At 43.9% G+C, this 22,077-nt stretch overlaps 1 protein-coding gene across 6 annotated transcripts in view; it reads left to right on the forward strand.

The window, feature by feature from the left end:
• The window catches only part of Palm2akap2 (PALM2 and AKAP2 fusion), a 396,491-nt gene that overhangs the window by 289,001 nt on the left and 85,413 nt on the right, over positions 1-22,077 (forward strand). Inside the window, exon 1 of one of the 6 annotated variants that reach the window (XM_090330414.1) lies at positions 19,634-19,754. The exons of the other annotated variants lie outside the window; for them this stretch is intronic. The gene's annotated coding sequence lies outside the window, so the exon portion shown is untranslated. Of the gene's footprint in view, positions 1-19,633; positions 19,755-22,077 lie in introns of those variants that run through there. 6 annotated transcript variants of the gene reach the window in all.

The following is a 22,077-nucleotide window of genomic DNA, read 5'->3' on the forward strand; positions in this document are numbered from 1 at the left end:
TTCTTTCTTACTTAGTAAAAATCCCCTGTCCTCCCTCCTAAAATAGATGACCCTGGCCTGGCTATTCCTAGCAACAGTTCTGAAACATTCACAGATATTTCCTGGATATACAGTGCATTTCCTTCTGTATCACATTTCACACGTTGCAGGACTGAAGATGACAAATGACACAAAATTCTAGAAACCCTCTTGTTCTACTTCTGCCTCCTTTGTTAGAGCCCAAGTGAAAATCCACCTGTTTTTTATGTCATCAGCCCTAACCCAACTTGCTTTGAACCAGACATCACCTGTAAATCAGAATGAAGCCAAGCAAGCCACACACGGCTCCCGTGGACAGACACCATTGGTCTTTTTTTATTTCTCTCATTTTTTTCCTTAAATATCTCACAGTCACCCTTGGCTATAAATAGGTAATAGCAGTGAGATTCTTAAAACAGATTTAACACCTATTTGCCTTTAGTGCTATTAAAAAGTGGCCAGGGGCCAGGAGCGTGGCCTAGTGGTAGAGTGCTTGCCTAGCATGCACAAAGCCCTGGGTTCGATTCCTTGGTACCACATATATAGAAAAAGCCAAAAGTTGTGCTATGGCTCAAGTGGTAGAGTGCTAGCCTTGAGAAAACTCAAGGACAGTGCGCAGGTCCTGAGTTCAAGCCCAGGACTGGTAAAAAAAAAAAAAAAAAGTGGCCCAAAGTTAGGGAGAGAAGCTGTTAGTCCATGCAGTTAATGAGAGAGTACTTCTGAAAATTTTAAAGAGAACTCAGGTGACAGCAGGCTTTATCCTTCTAATTCAGGTATCCAGAGGCCTCTGCAATCTTGAATATGATTCTCAGGAATATCTGTTGTCTATATAGGAGAAGTGATACTTAAGATTATTTGAGACAGTGTCTAGTACTTCTCTCTTGGTAAATTAACAGTTGCCTTTCCTATCTCCTTTTTCTATTCATTCCTTATTGGCCATCGCCCTCCCCAACACTTTTTTTTTTCTGTTTTAGTTAAAAATACACTGGATGGGGTGGGAAGTTTTGCCTAGTGGTAGAGTGCTTGCCTAGCATGCACAAAGACCCGGGTTTGATTCCTTGGTACCACATACCTAGAAAAAGCCAGAAATGGTACTGTGGTTCAAGTGGCAGAGTACTAGCTTTGAGGAAAGCCGAAGGACAGTGCTCAGGCCCTGACTTCAACCCCTAGAGCAGGCAAAAAATAAAAAATAAAAAAATAGGCCAGGCTTGGTGGCTCATACCTGTAATCCTAGCTACTCAGGAGGCTGAGATCTGAGGGTCGCAGTTCAAAGCCAGCCCAGGCACTAATGTCCGAGAGACTCTTATCTCCAATTAACGGGTGGCAGCCTTGAACTGAAGAGCTCAGGAACAATGGCCAGGTCCTGGGGTAGGGCAGTAGCCTTGAGTTGAAGAGCTGAGGGATAGCACGTGGGCCCAGAGTTAAAGCCCCACAACCAACCAAAACACACACACACACACACACACACACACACACACACACACACATATATATGCTGGATGGGGCTGGGGAAGAGGGGTACAACTCAGTGGTAGAGCACTTGGACTCACACATGAGATCCTGGATTCAATCCCCAACACTAGCAAAAGAACAAATCAAAATAAAAATCAGAAAACATGAAAATCAGGGTCCACATAGAAACTGTGTATAAAGAAACAAAGCATTCAGACAAAATGATGGATTGACTCACTAGGAGAAATATGATAGTAGGCCTACATCTTGAGCCCATTATCATTGCAACAAGTTCTTCTTTCTCAGAAATGAACCAATGAAGAAGTGATATTTACTCTATCTCAACATTCGTCTCTTTCTAGAAAGAAAAAGATTATACACCCTCACACCTGTCCCAAGAGCCTGGGATGAGAAACAGGATATTTTCTTGTCACCATACTCTGCATGCATTCACAGATGATCAGACTTGATGTGAGTCTTGTGGTGCATTTCAGTTTAATAAAATGCATAATGCTGGGCCAGGAGTTTGGCCTGGTGGTAGAGTGCTTGCCTAGCATGCACGACAACCCAGGTTCAATTCCTTGTTACCACATACATAGAAAAAAGCCGGAAGAGGTGCTGAGGCTCAAGTGGTAGAGCTCTAGCCTTGAAAAAGTCCAAGGAGAGTGGTCAGGCTGTGATCTCAAGCCCAGGACTGAAAAAAAAAATACATAATGCCAACTTTCCCTGGCTCTGACATTGCTCTGAGTACTTAGGATATTATAGTGTTTAATTCTTATCCAACTCTATGAGATAGATACTAAGATATCTCCAACTTGCAAAGAAAGAAAATAAGATATAGAAGCCAGGCACTGGGGGTTCACACCTGTAATCCTAGCTACTCAGGAAGCTGAGATTTGAGGATTGCTGTTCAAAGCCAGCCCTAGCAGGAAAGTCCCCGTTACCCTTTATCTCCAATTAACCACCAGAAAAACAGAAGTGGCACCGTGGCTCAAAGTGATAGAGTGCTAGCTTTAAACAAAAGAGCTTAGGGACAGTGCCCAGTCCCTGAGTTAGAGCCTCATGATCCTCTCCTCTCTCTCTCTCTCTCTCTCTCTCTCTCTCTCTCTCTCTCTCTCTCTCTCTCTCTCTCTCTCTCTCTCTCTCTCTCTCTCTCTCTCTCTTCTCTCTTTCTCTGACACACACACACACAGACACACACAGACACACACACGATAAAGAAAACTTAGGTAACACATGTCAAAGGCAAAATGACAACAAGTTAAAGAGCATAATTAGCTTTATTTTGTAATTCTGGAATCAGGCAACACTGAAATAAAGTAAATGTTCCAGTGAATCAGAATAGAAGGTTGGTTTTATAGACAGAGAAGGAGTAAAGAAAACTGAAGCAAAGCAGGAAAAGGTGGAATAGTCATTTCACTGATTCCCTTGTAAGGTCTAGAGTGGAGATAGAACCACAGTAAAGTCACTGGTGAATCCTGGGCACCCATTTTCTATAAGGACTAAAGCAGAGAATGTCACTATTATTCTAGTTTCTAGTTGAAACTGGCCTTTTTTTTTTTTTTAAGAAATGTAGCTGTTCACTCTCATTTCTTCCTGGTTTCTTAAACAGCTTAGTTTAAGGTGGGTGACCTGGAATTTGAGCATTCACCATTCCATTTGTATTTTTAGTCTAGTGTATTGAATCCCAGAGCAGGAATGTAGACCTGAAACAATGGCCTCCTGTCTAAGGACTCATAACAGGGAGCCCAAATGTATCCAGACAGCCCTGGCTCTCAGTGACTGCCCTACCTGTCTTCCTCCTAGAACAAAATGGTGGAAGCTTGTGAGATATTTAAGGATATTTAAGGAGAACATGCTCACCATTCAGTCCTGATTAATGAGGGAGCTTTCCTGTAGCTGTGCATTCACTGATTCAAGAACAGAACTGCAGTTAATCTTCTGGGATACAATTAGGTTTTGATCCCTGAGAATGGGTTGATTTATACAGGTCCATGAATCTTGCAGTTTTTCCCTAAGACATCAGTATTTCTCTGATTTTTTGTTTATTTGTTTTGTTTCGTTTCCAGTCCTGGGACTTGAAGTCAGGGCCTGAGCACTATCCTTGGATTTTCTCAAGGCTAGAGCTCTACCACTTGAGCCACAGCACCACTTCTGGCTTTTTTTTTTTTTTGGTCAGTCATGGGACTTGAACTCTGGGACTGGGTGCATTGTCCCTGAGCTCCTCAGCTCAAGGCTACCACACTACCCCTTGAGCCACAGCACCACTTCCAGTTTTCTGGTGGTTAATTGGAGATAAGAGTATCATGGACTTTGGTGCCAGGCTGGCTTTGAACCGAAATCCTCAGATCTCAGCCTCCTGAGTAGCTAGGATTGCAGGTGTGAGCCACCATGCCCAGCTGACTTCTGACCTTTTTTGTGTATGTGGTACTGAAGAATCGAACCCAGGGCTTCATGCATACCAGACAAGTACTCTATCACTAGGCTATGCTCCTGGCTCTGCGGTATTTCTCTGATATGTCACAAATAATAAAGCTTTTGTGACCTTTTAGGTAAACAACTAATTGAATGTTATGTTACATGTTTTTTATATGGGGCAGGTCATTTTAGCAGGTTCACATTTTGGAGAAGAGGGTAAGTGATTTTTCGAAGAGTTGTCTCTTAGGAACTTTCAAGACAAATCCTTATTTGAATGGAGAAATGAATGCTTTTGTATAAACTATTATTATTATTATTATCATTATTTTATTTACTTATTTACTAAGGCTGGTGATCAGACTTAGAATCTTCTGTATGCTGCGCAAGGGTTCTCCTACTGAACTATATCTTCAGGCCCACTAAGAACGACTAGTTTTATTTTTGGTGAGTTTTAAAGATGTTTATTCTTACCAAAAAAATGTGGACAAATCTTAAATGTCAACAAAATCTCCAAGTTTATATTCAGTCTATCCCCTGAATATCATAGGCAAATCCCTTTTAAAACAAATGGCATCTCAAGAGGCAAAGAATGGTTTTCTTTTTCAAATAAAACTCTGCATCCTGTTTCTGAGCATTTTTCATCGTGTTTGACAGTTCAGTAAAAATAAACCTTTCTCCTCTATGTGAGTTGTGTTAAACTTTACCTTGTAACAGCCCTTTCTACCCTTCTTACTTTCTTCTCATAGTTCATCTTCTTCCTTCTCTTTCTTTTTTCTTCTCTATTTTTCCTTCTTCCTTCTCTTTCTTCCTTCCTTTCTTTCTTCCTCCCTTCTTCCTTCCCTTTCTTCCTTTCTTTCATCTGACTTTTTTCCTTTCCTCACTCTTTATCTTCCTACCAGTGGTTACTCTGGGCAAGAATAACTCATTAAACAATTTCTGTATCCTTCCATCAGGTATTAATAACTTTATCTTGTGATAGTACTCTCATTGTTTCAATGTGCCCGTGACAAAGTCCACACTCTGAGAGGGCACTGGCCCTAGGCTTTTTCCACTCAAGGCTAGTGCTGTACCTCTTTGAGCAACCGCACCACTTCCAGTTTTCTGGAGGTTACTTGGAAATAAGAGTCTCATGGATTTCCTGCCCATGCTGGTTTTGAACAATGGTCCTCAGATCTCAGCCTCCTGAATAGCTAGGATTACAGGCGTGACCCACTGGAGCCTGGCTGCAAATTACGTTTTCAAGATCCTAAATTCTAGAAGAGAGTCAGGCTTCAGTCTTAGTTCACAGTTCATCATTTATTGCTTTACATAGCATGAGTATTTCTTTTAAATTTGGAAAGAAAATATTTTAATTAATCTTTAAGACAGGAAAATAGTTGTAATAGTCTAAGAGAAAGATTAATTATTAATTAGAGAGCCAGGCACCACTGGCTTATTCCTGTAATTGTAGCTACTCCTGTAATCTCAGGAGGCTGAGATCTGAGGATCCAGGTTTGAAGGTAGCCCTAGTTTAAAAGGCAGGAAAAGTCCATGACACTCTTATTTCCAATTAACTAGAAAGAAACTGGAAGTGGAGCTGTAGCTCAGGTGGTAGGGACAGTGATCAGGCCCTCAATTCAAGACCCTGTACTCTCTCCCTCTTTCTGTCTGTCTGTCTGTCTGTCTGTCTGTCTCTGTCTCTGTCTCTGTCTCTGTCTCTCTCTGTCTCTGTCTCTCTCTGTCTCTCTCTCACACACACACAAATTGATCTGAGAAGCTGAGCATGGTGACATATGTCTGTGAACACTTGGGGGACTGATGTAGGAGGCCAGCTTGGGCTACACAGTGGACTTTGTAAGAAAGAAAAGAAAATTTGATCTAACACCATAAAAAGAGGGAAAATTAATCATAGTAACAAATACCCTAACAACTATTAGTATTTTCAGGTACATTCTTTGTGTATATGCCTGTGCTAGAATTGGGGTTTGAACACAGAGCCTTGTGCTTTTGCATAGTTTCTTGTAGCTAGTATTCCATACCTTTAGTCTATCGTTTTGCTGGTTAATGGGAGGTGGAGTATATTAGACTTGTCTACCTAGGCTGACTTCAAACTCTGATCCTCCAGGTGTCAATCTCCTGAGTAACTATGGGCCCCTGACTCTAGAAGGTATGTTCAATGGCCTTTGTGTACATTAAATTGTCCAGTGCTTATCACAACCCATGATATACAGATATATATACACATATACGTATAATAATATATAATATGTAAATATAATTATACTTCCTAATAAAGACTGAAAAACTGAGGCCCAGATGGCAATGACCTATGGAGAGTCCTGCCTGGACTCAAAGAAGGAGTTTCTATATCCTGCCCTTTGGCCATGACACCAGAGCCTCTCTTGCCTGGGTTGCTCTCTACACATGTTTTCTGGGAAGTGGGGGCCCAGTTCCCTCTACAACTGGCTCTTCACTTGGAAGTACATCCATAGCAAAGGAGCAGCCACAGAGTATGTGTTCCTCATGGAGGGAATCAATAACTGCCAAGCACCCACTCTTTGTATAAGTGACATGTCTGAACATAGCTTTATTTGTGATTAGAGAGCTAAAGAAAAAGAATGCCACAGATAATATGAGAGGAAAATGAAAGGCTAATTGAATTCACTCATGGTAAATGTCAGAAATGTGCAGGTCAATGGGATCCTTTCACACAAAATACCAAATACCATCAGTTGATGGGAAAATCTAGTGTATTTAGTACTTTGAAAGTACAATTTATTTTTTTGCCAGTCCTGGGCTTGAGCACAGGGCCTGAGCATTGTCCTTGGACTTTCTCAAGACTAGATCTCTACCACTTGAGCCTCAGTACCACTTCTGGCTTTTTTCTCTGTATGTGGTACCAAGGAATTGAACTTGAGTCTTGGTGCATGCTAAGCAAGCACTCTACCACTAGGCCAAACTCCTGTCCCTGAAAGTACAATTTTTTAAAGCTAAAATTCAAAATGATTTTGCCCAATGGATTTTTAAAAAGTTTTGGTAAGTTGACACTTTGATTTTGAAAAGAAAATTTCTAGAAATCTTGGTCAGACAGGAAGAAATTTTTAAGCAGTTAGTAAAAACACTATGTGTGTGTGTGTGTGTGTGTGTGTGTGTGTGTGTGTGTGTGTGTGTGTGTGTGTGTATGCCAGTTCTAGGGCTTGAACTCAGAACCTGGGCACCCTGAACTTTTTTTTTGCTCAAGGATAGCCTCTACCATTTGAGTTACAGCACCACTTATTTCTTTTTCTGTGATTAATTAGAGGTAAGAGTCTTACAGCATTATATGCCACATCTTCTTGATCCAGTTCTATGCTTCCATCAGAAAGGGGGGGAAAGCCTTGGGAAAAATTACAATAGATGAAGTAATCCAGACCCAAAGAAAAGTAGGTTGTATGGTTTCTCTCATTTTCAATAACTAGAATAAGTCTATTATTCTAGTCTATTAGTCTAATAGTCTAGACTAACACTCTAAGTCTACTAACAGGGGACCTCAATGTCCCAATTGCTAAGTGCATAGGACCATATAGAATGAAGCATGTTATCATGAACTCCAAGAACTGGAAACAAGAGGTTCTTATTATGTCCTGTGTGGCTATTTTTTTTTTCTTTCTTTTCTGTCTTAGTTTTCTGTGCCCTTTGTCTTGCATATAAGTTTATTCAATTTGCTGAAGGGAATCACAGAAACAGCAGGACAAAGAATGAATTATTGCAACTCACTTGACACTATGGAAATGAACTTACAACTTGGGTGATGGGGGGTAAGGAGTAGGGAGGGGTAAGCAGCAGAAAATGAGAGATGGGGTGACAGTGTTTAAAAACAAATGTACTCATTACCTTACTTATGTAACTGTTCACCATCTGCTCACCATCTTTTCAATAAAGATGAAAGTAATAAAGTAAAATACTACAGAAAAAAAAAGTCTCACATGTTTTTCTGCCCAGGCTGGTATGGAACCATGATCCTCAAATCTCAGCCTCCCGAGTAACGAGGATTACAAGTCTGAGCCGCTTCCAGCTTTTTGATGGTTAATGGGGCATGAGAGTCTATGGACTTTCCTGTGTGGCTGGCTTTGAATTACAATCCTCAGATATCAGCCTCCTGCTTAGCAAGGATCACAGGCGTGAGCCACTGTGCCCAGCATTCGGCTCCACCTCTCAAACAGGCTAATAACCAATCCTTTAACACATAGACCTTTAGTGTTATTTAAGATTCAAACTGTAGAGGCTAGGAGTGTGGCCTAGTGGTAGAGTGCTTGCCTGTATTGTAAAATGAAAAAGAGGACTGGAGTGACATGTGACTTTTGATATGTTGTTGATCTTCTAAGCAAGTAAAAATAACAGCGCTCAAGTATATAACATGAGCACCAGCAGCCACCCCAGATGTGATGGTACATTTCTTGTCTCTGTGGGGCCTGTCTTATCTCAGCCAGTCTATAAATTACTTAGCAGTCAGGCACTTGGACTCCTCTGTGCCTGAATCCTTCATGAGAGTCACAAACTGTGCGTGGTCTGTGGCAGGCTTTACTCATTTATGTGATCTGCAGGCTTCTTCAGGTATCCAATTTGCAAAGCTTGCTCCTAACATTGAGTAGGGTTAGCCTAAAAACAAAAACAGAGGGAGGCAGGGAGGGGAAAGGGGAGAAGGAAAGATGTAGGAAAGAAATCAGAAAGAAGGAAGAAAAGAAAGGAGTGCAGAGAGAAAAGGAAAAACAAAGTACAAGGAGAGGAGAGAGCAGGGGAACTATAGGAAGGTAATTCATAAATTGGAGGCTCTTCAAAGACAAAAAGGCAATCATATTTTAGATGATTTTATTATAAGCTGTTATGGTTTCTAAATTGATTTTATCTTGGCCATGATCCCAGTCCAACAGAGGCTTTTCATATGCTGCTCAAGAAACTATTAATATTCTCCATACTTAAATAATCTTAGCACTTTATAATCTTAATGGGACTTAGAAATCATACTACTCTGTATGTAAACTTAAAATGATCTGAATGTGGTGGTGTAAGCCTGCATTACTCAGGAGGCTAAGGTGGGAGAATCACAGGAATCTACAAGTATGAGACTGGCTTGTTTGCCAACACAGCAAGACCCTGCCTCAAAAAAAAAAAAAAGCCAGGCTCAGTGGCTCATGCCTAGACTCCTAGCTACTCAGGAGGCTAAGATCTGAGGATCAAGATTCAAAGCCAGCCTGGGCACAGAAGGACCTGAGACTCTCATCTCCAATTAACCTCTAGAAAAGAGGAAGTGGGGCATGGTTCGAGGGTAGGTTAGTAGCCTTGAGCTGAAGAGCTCAGGGACAACGCCCAGGCCAAGTTCAAGCTCCATGATCCACAAAAAAAAGAAAGAAAGACAGAGAAAGGAAGAAAGAAAAAAAGCAAGAACGAGAAAGAGAAAAGAAGAGAAAAAGCTTTCCCAGTATAAGATGTCATCTTTGGTAAGGTTATATTCACATTAAAACAAGCCATTTAGTATGCTCAGTATGGTACGAGGAAAAGCCTATTTTTCATCGGATAATTGTCAGTATCAAAAGAGTGGTAGAAGCTGGGAATCAGTGGCTAGTGCCTATATTCTTAGGGCAAGAGAGTCTATGAGACATTTTTTTTTTAGTCTGTTGTGGGACTTGAAATAGGTGCCTGGTGCTATCCCTAAGCTCTTCAGCTCAAGGCTACCGCCCTACCCCTTGAGCCACAGCACCCCTAATGGTTTTCTGGTGATTAATTGGAGATAAGAGTCTCAAGGACTTTAATGCCTGGGCTGTCTTTGAACTGTAATCCTCAGATCTCAGCTTCCTGAGTAGATTACAGGCATGAGCACCACACACAGCTGAGTCTGTGAGATTATCTCCAATAAAGACAGAAGTGGAGCTGTGGCTCAATGGGGCTGTGACTCTAGTGGTAGAGTGCTGGTAAAAAAAAAAAAAAAGCTCGTGGAACTAGACTTTGAGTTCAAGCCCCAGGACTTGGGGGGAAAAAAGAAGAAAAGAAAAGAAAAAAAGAATTGTAGTGAGGCTTCTAAAGGTTGTACTTCTGTGGTTATCAGAATCATTAAAACACCAATGTTTAGTCTTTTCTCCTTGATATATCTAAAATTCTGTATGGTTCTTTCTATAAATGAACAGAGAGACCGGGCTGAAAGTTTGGCCTAGTGGTAGAGTGCTTGCCTAGCATGCACAAAGACCCCGGTTCGATTCCTCGGTACCACATGCATAGAAAAAAGCTGGAAGTGATGCTGAGGCTCAAGTGGTAAAGCTCTAGCCATGAGAAATCCAAGGAAGGACAGTGTTCAGGCCCTGAGCTCAAGCCCAGGATTGGCAAAAAAAAAAAAAAAAAAAAAAGTTTAGAGAGACAAGGCTGAGAATATGGCTTAGTGGTAGAGTGCTTGTCTAGTAAGCATGAAGCTCTGGGTTCGATTCCTCAGTACCTCATAAGCAGAAAAAACTAGAAGTGGTGCTGTGGCTCAAGTGGGAGAGTGCTAGCCTAGAGCACAGACTGGCTCAGGGACAGAGGCCAGTTGCTGAGTTCCAGCCTGGGGACCAACAACAACAAAAGTTTAGAGGGAAACTGGGTATAGTGGCTCTCGCCTATAATCCTAGCTACTTAAGAGGCTGAGATCTGAGGATCAATGTTCAAAGCCAGCCCAGGCACAAAAGGACCTAAGACTCTTATCTCCAATTAACCTCAGAAAATGGGAAATGGGGCTTGACTCAAGGGTTGGGCCTTAGCCTTGTGCTGAAGAGCACAGTGACAACGCCCAGGCCCAGGAGTAGGGTGGTAACCTTGAGCTGAAGAGCTCAGGAACAGCGCCCAGGCCGAGTTCAAGCCCTATGACCCACAAAAAAAAAGTTTAGAGGAAGGAAATACTTGGAACTTACTAAGAAAATGCTATTTTTTGTCTGTTTGTGTGTGAATGTGTGTGTGCACATGCATGCTTATCTGTGCATACATATGGAGCTGGGACTCATACCTGAGTCCTGGCACATTAAACAGTACTCCTACCCCTCAACTTTCATCTCCAGCCTAGACCCAGTTAAAACTAAAAGATGGTTCTCAAGTGTCATTGATGGCTTAGCATTAGTAAGGTTCTGTCACTCACACCTAAATCAAAGCCCAAACCAAATGATATTTGTTTCTAATTTACTTTTCTATTTCTTGCTCCTTCCCATTTGCATTCAAATTCTGTCTTAGGACCAGGAATGTAAATGACCAGAACAGCATGAGCCTTGTATGCATGAGGGCTAGGGTTTATCCCCAGCTCTTTCCATCTTTCTTACAATTGAAAGACTTCATTCAGCTCCGCTGGAAATGCAAAGAAGATTTGGTTCACCTTCACCTATGAGTAATAGATTCACTTGGTAAACTCCATGAAGACTGTCTTTGGGAGTTTCATTTTGTTGGCCCTTGTGGTGCAGCATCCTATATGTGGAAAAGCCATGTACATTCCATTTGCATTAGGCCGATTTTGTGTTTTCACATGCCACACTTAGAGTACCTGTTTTATGCTGTCTGTCCATTAGGGCATGAACTCTGGAGTGTTTACTACATTTTTTAAATGTTTCATTTGTTAAATGAGATAAAATTCCTAGCCAAGACACAAAGAACTTGGACCTCTTAAAACTTTGTTGTTAATTAGCGACATAATCATGAGGGCATTTTTTTCCCCAGTACTGAGATTTAACCCAGGGCCTCACACTTGCTGGGCAAGTACACTTATCACTTGCATCACACCCTCAGTCCAAGAAGTACTTTCTTCTTAAAGCTAGCAAACTATGATGATGCATCTGGAGGGAAGAGATGTAGGGGTCAACAACATCTGGTGTAGCAGATGTTGTGTCAGATGCAGTCTGGCCTCTCCCTCCTTTCCCAATTAGGCTCTGCTCACAGGCTGCCCAAGCTGTTCCTTTTTTCTTTTTTTTCTTTTTTTGGCTGAAGATGTGAGTTTGGAATACTGTTAGAATGTTTCTTTAAATTGGACTGTACAAATGTACATTTCGACTGGCAGTCCAAACAGTACCACATTGACTATCCGTGAGGACAGAGCAGCTGCCGTGTGGGACATATAGAACAGTAAGAAGGGCCTGTATGTGTTGGGTGGGTTTGGAAATGTTTCATGGGAGTGTTTTAAAGGGCTTTTTCAAAAGGCTGTACAGCTGGGGTGAATGTAATCAGGTTAGAGGGTTTGGCCAAGTAAGAGGATGTAGGGAAAGGAAATAAATGTGGAATAGTCAGGAAAGAAACTTACATGGGCACAGGAAGCATGAGACCCTGGAGAGGAAGTGAAGGAAAGGCAGTTACCACAAACTAGGCCAAGAATGGGAGTAAACACAGGTCCAAGAGCCAAATGTTCTCATATGACACTATCCCTGTGTCTGTATTTGCTTACTCTCTCCTTCCTCTGCCTGCGACAATTGTGTTGCCACAAGTGGTTCCCAAACCAGGCCGTGATGCAGGATTAGGATGAAAAACTCCATCAAATCCTCACTCCTAGGACACAGATGACTCAGGGAAATGAATGTAAAATGCTACTTGGCTTGGAAAACTGATTTACAACCCTCTCAAAATTCACTACACCTCACCAAACAGTCTAACCTTAGAAAGAAATATTTTAATTATTCATACATGCATTTATTTATTTTTGTTTGTTTGTGGGGTATAGACTCAGGGCCTGAGCACTGTCTCCTAGCTTTTTCTCTCAAGGCTAGCACTTTACCTATTGATACACAGCTCCACTTCTGGCTTTTTTGCTGGTTAATTGGAGATGTGAGTCTTACAGGACTTCCTCTCCAAGCCAGGTTTGAACCATGATCTTCAGAGCCCAGCCTCCTGAATAACTAAGATTATAGACATAAGCCACTAGAACCTGCCTTAAGAGATAGCTTTCAGAATGATGTTCTTAACTAGATACAACAAAAGAGTAAATAAAGGTGCCTGTGTCATTCTTACATGTGTGCATTCGGAAACGGTAATTTATGAAGAGTATAGGTTCTGGCGGCTGCAAAATGGTAGCTTGACTCTTCCTATTCTTATAAAACTACTACGGGGATTCACCATAATTTATTCTAGTGACTTCCCAAAGACCCCCTCCCCATTGAATTGAATACTATTAACATATGATTTGGATTGTTAAGTTCCAAATTATGAACTCTGGGGAACACACCCAAACCATAGCATAGGGTCACAGTTGGTTGGGGCTAGTTGTTTCTCTTCTCTCTCTGGTTTGATGGTCATACTGGGATTTGAACTGAGGGCCTCATGCTTGCAGAACCACTTGAGCTATGCCTCCAGCCCTGTTGTTCATTTGTTTTATTTATTTGTTTGCTTTGTGGCAGTACTGGGGCTTGAACTCAGGGTCCAGGTGCTATCCTTTAGTTTTTTTCTGCTCAATGATAGTACTTTACTACTTAAGCCAGAGCTCTACTTTCTACTTTTTTTCATTCTTTCTGCCAGTCCCGGGGCTTGAACTCAGGGCCTGAGCACAGTCCTTGGGCTTTCTCAAGGCTTGAGCCACAGCACCATTTCTGGCTTTTTCTATGTATGTGGTACCAAGGAATGGAACCTGGGTCTTCGTGCATGGTAAGCAAATATTCTTACCACTAGGTCAAACTCCTGCCCTCCCACCTCTTTTTTGTGGTTAATTGACAATAAGAGCTTTATGACTTTCCTACCTGAAGGAAGGTGGGCTTTCTTCCAATAGTGATCGGTTTTCAGCTTCCTGAATAGTTAGCATTATAGGCATGAACCAATGGTGTGGGCATCTGGCAATTTTATTTTATTGAGATTGGTCAATTTATTATTAATTTATACTAGCAGAAATAAAACATATCACTTGGTTCTTATTATTTCTTTGCTGCTAGATAATATTTGTATTTTTATGTACTCAGTGACATAGGTTAAAAGTATTATTCCAATATTTTTACATTTACTTCTTCAATAATGAAGAGTTGGAATATTTCTTTACAAATTGAATGGCTAATTGCTCTTATTTCTTTTTGTAAACTACTGCTTTGTTTTGTTTTGTTTTTAATTTCCTTCAGTGCTCATTGGCTTCTAAGGCCTCTTTGCATATCAAAGATAATAATCCACTACCACATACATTGCAAACACCTCCTTCTCTTAGGTGTTTAGTGCTGTGTCTAGTCCCATGGGGATGCCCTTGAGCTTGAGATTATTTCCTACTTTCTGCCACTACTCTATGACAAAGGTCCACTAAGCTGCTGGTTCTGTATCACCTAGTCTACTTGTTTGCTTTTCTATTACTATTTCCCCTCTAGCAAACTTGTATTTTTCTGTGGGACAAATTTGGTATTTCAGAATTACATTTCACCTGACACTTTTTGGTCTTTTTCCTAGCTAGATGGAGGAGTGGTAAACTCTCTTTTCTGATGGACCAGTCTGAGTGTCTGTATGGTATGTGTGTGCACGCATGTGTGTAGATGCTCACGTGTGCATGTATGTAGGTACTAGAGCTTGAACTCAGAGCCTTGTGCTCTTTATTGGCTTTCTCACTCAAGACTAGTACCTCCACATCTGGCATTTTGGGGGTTAATTGGAGATAAGAATCTTAAGGTTCTTGGATCTCAGCCCCCCCCAGTAGATAGGATTACATCCATGAACCACCAGTACCCCCGTACTTTTAAAACACGAAATGCTACATTTTCGAATTTTTTTTTGTATGAATAGATTCCTTTGACTTGCGCATTTCTAAGATTTACCATGGTGAATTCAATTGGCCTTTCATTATTCTCTATGGCATTCTTTTCTACCAGTGCCCAGCTTATGATAGATTATTCTTGGTGCTTCTTGGTTTTCAGATCAGTTCTGTAGGCCACTCATCAGGTTTGTTTGGTTTTTTTGTTTGTTTTTGTCAGTCATGGGGCTTGAATCAAGGCCTGGGAGGTTTTTGCTTTAGGCTGGAGCTCTGCTACTTTGAGCCACAGCTCCTCTAGGTCTGGACGCTATCTCTGAGCTCTGCAGCTCAAGGCTTCCACCCTACCCTTGAGTCACAGCCCCACTTCCCATTCTCTCATTTTCTTAGGGTTAATTGGAGATAAGAGTCTCAGGTCCTTTTGTGCCTGGGCTGGCTTTGAACCTAGATCCTCAGATCTCAGCCTCCTGAGTAGCTAAGATTGCAGGCATGTTGTTGTTTCTTGTTGTTAATTGGAGATAGGATTCTCACAAACTTTCCTGCCTAGGCTGGTTGGGAAGTGCAGTCTTCAGATCTCAGCCTCCTGCGTAGCCAGGATTATAAGAGTGCTCCACTGCCCCGCTTCATTCCATTCCTTGAGTGCCTGAGAGACCACTCATGCTCCGGGGCACAGCTGAACATAGGCCAGAAGCAGATGCGAAGCAAAACTGTGCACTGAGGTCACAGTGAAGACAATCCTGATCTCTTCCCCTTAAGAAAATTCCCATAGAAGGCTTTGTCCTACATGGTGCTGGATCTTTGTGAGACTGTAACAGTTCCACCTTCTAGATGTTTCTTTAACAAAAGGAGTCCTCATTTAGTTGCGTCAAATGTGTGCCTAAACTACATCTAGGAAAGTAATCATCATTGTGTTAAGAAACAAATGTGACGCTGTGGCTCAACATGGTAGAACACTAGCCTTGAGCTGAAGAGCTCTGGGACAGTGCTCAGACCCAGAGTTCAAAGCCCCTCAACCACAAGAAAAAAAAAGAAACAGATATGATGAACTCTTAACTCTATCTATGTCTTTCCATTTTCCTTCCTTGCTTCCTTCTTTCCTTTTTCTTTGGTCAGTCATGAGACTTGAACCCTGGGCCTGGGTATTGTCCCTAATGCATTTAGTGTTCTACAACTTGAACCGCAGCATCACTTCCGGTCTTCTGGTGGTTAACTGGAGATGAGTCTCATGGACTTCCATGCCTAGGCTGGCTTTGAACTGTGATCTTCAGATCTCAGCTTCCTAAGTAGCTAGGATTGCAGGCATGAGCCACCAGCACCCAGCTCCTTCCTTTTATTTTTTAAGCATATATTATAGAGGAGGGTTTCATTGTGACATTTCCACATATGTTTACACTGTATTTCAATCCATTTTACCTTCTCTATCTCTCCATATTCTTAAGACTCAGGAGTAGCTGGGCATGGTGTGGTATACCTATCACCCTGGTACATGAGAGGCAGAGATAGAGGGAAGAGCATCATGAATTTTACAACAGCCTGAGATACATAGCCAGACACTGATAAAAAGCAAGAGGCTGGTACCTATGGCTCATGCCTGTACACCTAGCTACTCAGGAGACTGAGCTCTGAGGATCATGGCTTGAAGCCAGCCTAGCTAGCTAAAAACATCCTGAGATTGTATAAGTAAACACACGCACATAGAAAGACAAGTAGAACTTTGGCTGAAGTGGTAGAGTGCTAGCCTCGAGCAAAAGATGCTCAGGAACAGCATCCAGTCTCTCAGTCAAAAAAAAGCCAGAAGTGGGAGGTGTGGCACCACCAGCAGCAAAACTAAGGGATAGTGCCATAACTCTGCTTTCAAGTCCCTAATTCCATTACAAGGAAAAAAGGAAGGAAGAAAGGAAGGCAGGCAGGCAGGCAGGCAAGATCACAGGACTATCTGTTTCCAGGGTTCTGATTTAGTAGATCAAAACCAGGACTAGGGATCTTATTTTTTAAATTAACATTATTGTTAATATTAAGATGTTATACAGAGGGGTTGTTATTTTGTAAGTCGGATAATGAGTATAGTATGTTTCCTTTTGGACCATATCACTCTTTCCTTCACTCTTCCCCATGTTTCTTCTCCAGTCCCTGCCCACAAGTTGCATATTCATTTTCCATATAGTGTTTAGGGATCTGTATTGTTGACACAGAAGTAGCTCCTACATCTCTGGTCTTTAGTACTGACTTTGAGAAATGTTCTCATAGTCAGGAGCAAGATAGCTGAGCCTTGGTCCTATTGGCAATTAGAGTTCAGTAATTTCAGAAGTTGAAGGTTTGTACTATAGGTGCATAAATGACCCCAAGGGGAACAATAAATCAATGCAAAAATGTTCCCTATTTTATTTTTTATTTATTTTCATATTCACTCATTCACATTCACATTCTGTCTTTGATTCCCCAAACGTTTTTGAGAAACTGGTATGTATCAAGTCATTCATATTACAAATATACTCTCTTCCACTGGGAAATTCCAGAATTCTGGGTTGTGTATATTGTGATTGTTATTTTGAAGTGTGGTTATACAGTCCAAGCTGGATCTTGATCTCAGGATCCTCTTCTTCAACATCCCTATTTCAGATCTTTGAAATTAATTTTTACTAAAATTTTGAGGTTGCTTTAGAAAAGAAATAACTCAGAATAAAGTTGGCATAATTTACCTTATTTCTAATCATAAAGGATTTTTTTGTTGTTGTTGCCTGTTAGCCTTGAGCTCATCAGGGCCTGGGCACTGTCCCTGACCTCTTTTGCTCAAGGCTAGTGCTCTACCACTTTGAGTAACAGTGTCACTTCTGAATTTGAATGGTTAATTGGAGATAAGAGTCTCTCAGGAACTTTTTTTTTTTTTTTTTTTTTTTTTTTGCCAGTTGTTAGGCTTGAACTCAGGGCCTGGGCCCTAAGCCTCATTGTGCTCAAGGCTAGCATTCTACCCCTTGAACCACAGCACCAATTCCAACTTTTTCTGTTTATCTGATGCTGAGGAATAGAACCCAGGGCTTCATGCATGCTAGGCAAGCAGCCTACCACTAAGCCACATTCCCAGCCCTTCTCAGGAACTTTTCTGTCTGGGCTGGCTTTGAACCTTGATCCTCAGATCTCAGCCTCCTGAGTAGCTAGAATTATAGGTGTGAACCACCAGTGCCCAGCTCATAGAGGAATTTGTTTTTGTAGATTTTATACTTACTGTGATTTAAACATACATGAGAAGAGTGATAAACAACTGTCTTGGTACTTTTTGTAAAATGTCACCTGTGCCGTAATTTCAGAATCTTGCTTTGGAGATTCTGTGGTCTGTATGAATCCATAACTGTGCTATCCAAGCATGCTTGTTTGAATGAGGTTTTCACATGATACCAAAATGTTAAAAATAGACCAGGATATAGGGCACCCAAATACTTAATTTCTTAAATCAGTGACATGAGGAGGGAGGGAAGGAAAAGAATGGAGGAGAGGGGGAGCAAAGAAAGGACTAAGGAAGGAAGGGAGAGGAAGGAAAGGAAAAGAAGGAAGGAAGGAAACAGGGAAGAAAGGAAAGGATGGAGGGAGGGAAAGAAGGAAAGATTGGCTGATTTAAGGCTCTGGAATCTACAGCTTCTTGTCAGTAAATGCTATTGAAATTCAAAAGAAATGTACAGAATTGATAGTGAACCAATCTCTAAATGACAACAGTAAAAAATACAGCACATAGACATTAAAGAACAGTGAGGCCAGTTTGAAGTCTCCTTTGTATTCTTCATCTATCTATCTATCTATCTATCTATCTATCTATCTATCTATCTACCTACCTACCTACCTACCTATCTATGGCAGTAGAAAAGCAACCTTTTTCTTGGAGATGGTGCTGTTTATTTCATGCTTAGAGGAGACAGGCTTTCTGAATAGTTTTCCTTGGTGGTATCACTTCTTTGTGTTGGAAATTAAGGATCTCTAGGGGTTAGGGCAAGGAGAATGAAACCCTGAGTGTTTCTTTTCCTGTTGTTTGACATGCAAAACTGACTTTGTAAAGAGGATCCTGGGCCTTGTCCTGAGGCTTTTCCAGTGTGAAGGACTGTGCCTCACAAAGCTATTCAGAGAATCACTTGTACCAAAAGCTTGGCTAGTGAAAGTTGAATTCAAATGGAAAACCTTCCCCTGGTAGAGACACATCCCAAAGTAGAGGAAGACAGCAACTTGCCTGCCTTCTTTTGTTTTTCCGTTAAGTGCTGTTTTCTGTGTGGGTCTTTGTATGTTTGTGTCCTTAGAATTTCTAGATGGTCCACTTTCAAAAGGGTCATTAACATTATTTAAATATTCATGGTGGGGGAGGGGACGGTGGACTGAAATTTCAGACTTCTCCGGAGTGAGGGATGGCTGGCCACCGGCCTAATCAAGGCCCACGCTGTGTCTCAGCTGCCACCCTCTCCACGGCCGGCATTGTTCACACAGGCGCTTTGGCCTGCAGGGCTGCCCGCGGCCGAGATCTTCACACGTCGCTGCTCCCATCTCAGCCTCTGGATCGCATCAACGGGAGCCCCCAGAGCACACAAGCACACCGTTACTGCTCCCCAGACTCATTTCCTAAAGCAGCCCCAGGGGGGCCGATTCCGGTCTTGGATCGTCCCTCCTCGGGCAGGGACTCAGCACCCTGGCGTTGTGAGCGAGCTCAGGCACTCGCCAGAAACACACATAGGTACACACCAACCGATCCTCGAGTGCCAGTGAGCAAACTCTCGCCCACCTACCCAGACACCAGCAAGCACCTGCCCCCGTTAGGAAACAGCTCCGCGCGCCTGTGCCTCCGCCTTCGCCACCTCTCCACCCTTCCGGGGCTTTTCCATGGACTCATTTCTCCGTTTGTGCCCAGGTTCTGTGGGAGCCACGAGGAGGAGGCGTGGAAGAGCAGGGGGCGAGCCGCGTGGGCGGCACGGAGGGGGCGGGGGAGGGGAAGGGGCGTGTCCAGGCGAGGAGGGGGCGTGGTTGGGGCGTGTCCGAGACGGGTGGGCGGGGCCCCGCCTCCAGCGAGCTCCGCGGCCCGCGGCTCCCAGCAGAAGCGTTGGCCCCAGGACCGGGCTGCTCGTGTCTTGGCCTTTGCTCTAGGGGACGCCCCTGGCGAGGAGGCTGCCGCTGCGTCCGGCCGGTTCCGATCTTGGAGGAGGACTGCGCTTCGGAAAGCAGGAGACCGGAGGTGGGTGAACAAGTTGGGGCACAGCGGTCCCAAACGCTGATGCTGGAGTGTTTTAGGGCGAAGGGGAAGGGAGGGCCGAGTGAGGGTCTAGATGGAATCAGGGAGCCCTGCAGCTTTCCAGGGCTTTTTGTGGTTCTAGCTTGGAGGATCCTCGGGTGCCTCGAAGCGAGTCTGGCTGGAAAGGTTTTGGCCATGTGCATTTTTATTCCTAGGTTTGGGGCCGGGGAGAGGGGTTAGGCACGCTGTTAATTCACTAAATACTTAACTGTGCTTTAAAAAGTAAGTTTGCTTACTCCGTATCCCCCGCCCCGCCCCACGGGGAGCAGCGAAATGACCGGGAGGGCGGCGGGGGCTGGGCTGCAGAGGCGGCTGGGGTCTGGCCGCCCGGGTTAGCGGCGCCGGACGCATTTTCGGAAGTCCTAAGCCGTCAGGTAGACTGAGGCCTGGGGTGTGTCTGGGTCCTCCCCTGGCCGGAGCCTTTCCGGACTGGGGAGCCGAACTGCGCCGTGGGGGTGACGGAGGCGGGGCATTAGGGTGGGCGCTGGGTAGGTTGGCCCGAGGCGAGGCCCTCTGCGTTTCAGACTTGGAGCTTTAGTCTCTTCTTCTTAGAGCCTTCCTTCCTTCCTTCCTCCCTCCCTTCCTCCTTTCCTCCCCTCGGGGGAAATGGGAGGGAAGTGCGGGACGGGCTGCGCACGGTCGGTCCGAGCCGGAGCCGGCTGCGCGCCCGCTGGAGTAATAGCAAGGGGACCCCGGCGGCCCCGAGAAATTCTAGAGAACCGGGCTGGACCTGGGGCGGGGAGGTGGGAGGGGGGCTGAAATGATGCCGGCACCGAGCGTTGGCCCAGATGCTCGGGGTGAGAACTTGAGGCTGGGGTGCGGACTGCGTGGAGGAGCCAGGCAGCGAGCAGGGGCGACCATCCGCTGGCGTTCTCCAGCCGTGACTCCTGACACTCACCAGCCCCGGGGGTCCCTCCCCGCCCCGGGGCGGGGTCCCTCCCATCCCCCGGGTCCCTCCCTGCCCCGGGGGTCCCTCCCCTGGGGGGGGAGGCCCCTCCCAGCCCTGCGAAAATGGGCAGCTGGAACGGAGACAGATTGGCTCGCCCAGCCCCGTAAAGCCAGTTTGCTGTGTTACGGTTTGTGTTGAGACTTTTGACAAATCGGATACCTTCCCTGGGCCGGTTTTAAAGGCCCGGGCCAATAATGGGGCACTTTGCCTACTACCCACAGGTCTGCACAGCTGGCCGGTGGTAGCCCCAGCCTTAGAAGGCAGCGCCTTTCCGCACGTGGTCGCAGGCCCCTGCTGGCTGAAGACGAAACCACCCACCTGCCATTGTGGTCCGGGGACTCCTTCCCTGGCCTTTGTTCTGATTAGAGTTCCCGTGAGCATCACACTTTCTCCTGGAAGTGTTTGCAGTTTAGTTTTTTAAACATCTCCCACTCTGGCAGCTTCCCTAACTTTGATCGATACAATTTCATGGGAGTATGTCTGAAGATCAAGTTTGTGTGGAAAGGAATCGTGTGAGTGTGTGTGTGTGTGTGTGTGTGTGTGTGTGTGTGTGTGTGTGTGTGTGTGTGTGTAGAGAGACGTGGCAGCTTCTGAATAAGCTGTCTCCTGTCTGCCCATTTGTCCCCAGTTTTAACCCTTGACCTTTTGGTCAATGAGTACCTTTCCCCTTAGGACTCTGTCTCTGTCTCCCCCCTTATGACCTCTAGGACTTCTGTGGGGAGGGGGGGGATGGAGTGTCCTACAATTAGAGTGCACCAAGAAAATTATTCCTGAGCCAGGTCTCCAAATCTTGAACCTAACAGGCCGGGAGGGAGGACAGTGGAGTTCATTTTCGTTTCTTTCTGGGATGCTGGGGTGCTGTGGTGATAAGGATGGCCTGGGCACTGAGCTGGGGCAAACATTTTGAAATCTCCATTATCTCATAGTTCTGGCTCGACAGTTGGCACAGCTTCCTGCCTGCAGAGTTCAAAGTAGTGTCGTCAGAATTCATTTCTCTTTCCTAAGTGGTTTATTCTGACTCAGTAGCCTCAGGATTTCTGGCAAGTACGGTTATAGTATCTTAACTTATCCAGTGAGGGGAGAGCAGCATGCTGGTATGCTGGTTTTATTTCTCACCCCACCCCTCCTTTTTTGGGGGGGGACAAATACTCTAAAATGTGACTTGTTTAAAATGCTAACCTTTTGGTCTTCCTAATTATCATTATCTTTTTTATCTAGATACTGCCCTGATAGATTTTGTGGTCTCTTAAAATACCCATGGCCCAGATTTCTATCATGAGTGTTCCACCACCAGTCTCTGTTTTTTAGGGTAATGAG

Source organism: Megascapheus bottae, chromosome 3, assembly GCF_031878675.1.
Source record: "Megascapheus bottae isolate mThoBot1 chromosome 3, mThoBot2.hap1, whole genome shotgun sequence".
Classification (NCBI taxonomy): Eukaryota; Metazoa; Chordata; class Mammalia; order Rodentia; family Geomyidae; genus Megascapheus; species Megascapheus bottae.